This window comes from Syngnathus typhle, linkage group LG7 (assembly GCF_033458585.1).
Source record: "Syngnathus typhle isolate RoL2023-S1 ecotype Sweden linkage group LG7, RoL_Styp_1.0, whole genome shotgun sequence".
In the NCBI taxonomy this organism is placed as follows: Eukaryota; Metazoa; Chordata; class Actinopteri; order Syngnathiformes; family Syngnathidae; genus Syngnathus; species Syngnathus typhle.
In genome coordinates, this window is record NC_083744.1 from 642,501 (window position 1) to 646,769 (window position 4,269).

Genomic DNA, 4,269 nt, shown 5'->3' on the forward strand with positions numbered 1-4,269 from the left:
TAGGCTGCGCTGCCTAGCGGACGGCTGCCCGGGGTTGATCTCGATGTATAGCTCACTAGAATCGGGAGACTTTGCTCTCTCGTGTGTTCTCACGGTAGTGAGGCCGTAGGCATGTCTGATATCTTACGGACCACCCAGGATAGCCGTCTGGGTTACCAAAATCGGCTGAGGCGCAGCTCGGAGAGGGGCTGTTGCTGCTCGAGCGACCTCCCCGTGACGTGCTTGAGGTTGGGCACGTGCGCGGCCAGCGAATCAACCTCTCCGGGGGCCATGGGGACCAACCACCGGAGGCATTGCTCGGGGTCCCCAAACGGCTTGTAGTCACTTCTACGGGCCATGGTTGCAAAAACTCCTTGGTTAGGAAGTCCGTACAGACAGAGGCACAGGATCAGAGCCACAGTCAGTCAGGCCGAAGGAGCGGGTGGACCCCGACTGGCGAAGCTCTTGAGAACTCCTCAGTGGTGTCTGAATCAATGGCCTCCGTTGCCTCTGGTATGAGAGTTGGGGTGGCGGGGGTCGTGTTAGCGCCGCGGCCTGCTCTCCGTGGTGGCGTGGATGAAGAGGCGGGAGAGGGCCCGTCTAGAAAGCGGCGTAGGATGGATCCGAGGCCTCCGGACCAAGTTTTGGTGCATCTGCCTCGAGAGTCCATGGACTGCCCACTGTGTGGGGCGCGTGTGGTTGGTATGCGTAGGTTTGGGTTGCATTGCGCTTCCCGGCATGCGGGTGTCTCCATCGTGTACGGCTGTCGTGAGTGCGAAAGACGAGGTGAGAACAGTCATGCAATTCGGTGTCATGTCTCGAAATGCCGAGGCGTGCGCATGGTGGATGTCGAACAGGGGGTCGCTTGCGATCACTGTGGGCGCCGTTTTCGGACGGCTGTTGGAGTGTCTCAGCATAAGCGACAGGCCCATGCAGCGGAGTGGTTCACGGCTCGTAAAGAGCGGAGCCAGGCTCGTAAGGGTCCAAGGAGGGAGAGGAGGTAGAGCGTGAAGGAGGAGGCTCGGATGGTGAAGCTTATGGAAAAATACAAGAATCATAGGCACAAGAATGTGGTGGTGGCCCAGATGTTGGGAACGGGCAAGTCCGGAGAGCAGGTGAGGTGGAAGTGGGGGTCCCTATGCGGTCGTGCGGCAGGCGGTACGTCTGGTGTGCGTTGGCGAGCCCTGGCTGCCAGGGCGACGCCCCAGAAATGGACCTGCCCCCCGTCGCTTCCAGATCTGGTGGAGAATAGGGTTCTGGAAGAGCTGCTGGCGGGGGGTGAGGAGCACCAGGCCACCGCTGCCTTAGTCAAGAAAGCAGGTCGGGAGCCTAGCTTGATCGAGTCCTCTGCTTTGGATCTCATGAAAGCCCTAGGGGGTAAGGTAGTGTGGCCGACAAAGTCCGCGAGGTCCAGACCTCGAGACCGATGGAGGACGGGTTGGACGAGGCGGCTCGTCCAACGTAGGAGGGTGTTTTACCACCAGCAGCGCGGCTATTCTGAGGCGAGGAAGGGGCTGGCACGGCGGATCTTGGATGGTCTGACGCCCCTTAGGTGTGATTTGCCGCTGGAGTTGGTGGATAGGCACTTCAGGAGTAAGTGGGAAACGGTCAAGCCGTTTTATGGACTGGAGGGCTTCGAGGTGGGACTGACCGCGGATAACGAACCATTCTACCACCCGATCCTGGGCCCGGAAGTTGTATCTAACTTGGCTAAGATGAGGAATTGCTCTGCACCGGGCCCAGACGGGATCAAGAAGCAGGCTCTTCTTGGCTGGGACCCGGACGGTACGCAACTGGCGAGGCTGTTTACGACATGGATGGTGCGTGGAGTCGTTCCCCAAGTCTTCAAGGAGTGCAAGACCCGGTTGCTACCCAAATTGGCTGACCCTACTGAGCTGGGTACTGTGTCAGGCTGGAGGCCTGTGACTATCGGGTCAGTCGTGCTGAGGTTGTTTGGGCGGATAATGGCGATGAGGCTAGCGCGTGCCTGTCCTGTTAGCCCCCGGCAGCGTGGTTTCGTCGCCGGCGCGAGTGGTTGCGAGGAGAACCTCATGATTCTTGACCGGATCATGGGGCACTCGAGGTCGGCTGGCGTGCCGCTGGCAGTCGTGTTCATCTATTTTGCAAAGGCTTTCGACTCGGTTTCTCATGATCATGTCCTGTGTGTTTTGGGAAGCTTGGGCGTGGACAGACGTGTAATCGAGGTGATCCGTCACTCGTATGTGGGCTGCTCGACCAGAGTGGGTTGCGGAGGCGCCTATTCCGAGCCCATTTCCATGAAGGTTGGTGTTAAGCAAGGCGACCCAATGTCCCCACTGCTATTCAATCTCGCTATGGATCCTCTCATCCATAGCCTCGAACGCGAAGGAAGTCACCTGGTCTGGGGCGACCGCCGAATCGCCGCGTTGGCCTTTGCGGATGATCTAGTCCTGCTGAGTGGCTCTGAGGGAGGAATGAAGAAGAACTTGGTGATCCTGGAGGTCTTTTGCCAGCTTACGGGGCTGGCTGTCCAGCCAAGTAAGTGCCACGGTATCTGGATGGGTCCAAACGAGAGCGGCTGCGTAGCTTGGAGGCTGTGTGGGAAGCCGATACACATGGTGACTCCGGGTGAGTCAGTTCGATATCTGGGGGCCACTATAGTGCCGTGGCGGGGAATTGTCTCTGAGGGTCTGGACGAGCAGGTGAGTATGGGGCTGCAAAGAATTACGGCGTCGGCGTTAAAGCCTTCGCAGAAGGTACTGGTGTGCAACACATTCTTACTCCCGAGAGTCACCTTCAGGGCAGTTGTCGGTAAGGTTTCAGCGACCAGATTGAGGTGGCTTGACGGGAAGGTGCGGATGGCTGTGAAGAGGTGGTTGCGTCTCGACCCGTCCACAGCGGGGGGCTTCATCTATTCGCGGACTCGCGACAGCGGGTTGGGCATCGTTAAGTTGTCCGTTACTGTTCCCAGAATACAGGTCAGGCGCACCTGGAAACTCTGTTGGTCTTCGGATGTGTGGTTGAGATCTCTAGCTATTGAGGCGGTGCAAAAACCTGCCTGGTTGAGGTTGTGGGTTGCGGCAGGCGGAGATCCGGGCGGTGTGCCGACACTAGGCACAGGGGGCGCCGTCCCGGCTGCAGTTGCGAGCGCGCTAGTCCTCCCTGACTGGCGGCGTGTGGAAAATCTGGCCTGGGGCGCATTGCGGGTCCAGGGTGTGGGAGTGGACCTGTTCCGTAACGATGCGATCAGTAACACGTGGCTCGCGGATCCTCAGGCTGTGATGTTTCGTCAGAGACACTATCTGGTCGCACTCGCACTGAGAGCGGGTGTATACCCTACCCGGGTGTTTCGAGCGAGGGGCAGGGCCGAGTTGGAAACAGCCTGCAGGCGCTGCGGTGCTGGGTCGGAAACATGTTCGCACATCTTGGGTCAGTGCGCCAATGGTGCGAAGCTACCATCTGCGGGATTATGACTGAACGCCTCTAAGTCAGAATCCCGCCTAGATGCGGCGATACCCCTAGCGCCGCGGCACTCCGGTTGGTCCAGCGATAGCCGGCGGGTGTCTAACGCCCCGGTGCGCAGAGCCGTATGATACTGGCCAGGGGTGCTCCAGTATGAATTTGGGGCATCCCACTCCCGGTAAACGATAAAGCATGTTTGAGAAGAGCCCGGTGCTAAATGACTTGCATACGACCTGATTCTGGGTCAGGGTCTCGTAAGTAGCAGAGCAGCTACATCGCTGCGATCTATTGAGAGTCAGCCCTCGATCCAACCTTTTGTCGGCCGGTGCACCTCCGGGGGCCGGTCGGCATCCCCCCCCCCTGCTGGAGGTGGCGGGTACCAGGGGCAGGGTGGAACTTAGTCGAAGTCAGGGAGGCCGCCGAGGGAGGGAGGCCGGCCGGTCGACGAGGCAGCGTCGGCGGGCGGCAGGCGGGAGGAGGCAGCCTCCCCTTAGTATAACTTAGTCTCCGGAGAATGACAGCGGGCGCGCCTAAGAGGCTGGTCCGGGGATGAGGCATCATCCTCGGGCGGCAGGCGGGAGGAGGAAAGCCTCCCCTTAGTATAACTTAGTCTCCGGAGAATGACAGCGGGCGCGCCTAAGAGGCTGGTCCGGGGATGAGGCAGCATCCTCGGGCGGCAGGCGGGAGGAGGCAGCCTCCCCTTAGTATAACTTAGTCTCCGGAGAATGACAGTGGGCGCGCCTAAGAGGCTGGTCCGGGGATGAGGCAGCATCCTCGGGCGGCAGGCGGGAGGAGGCAGCCTCCCCTTAGTATAACTTAGTCTCCGGAGAATGACAGCGGGCGCGCCTA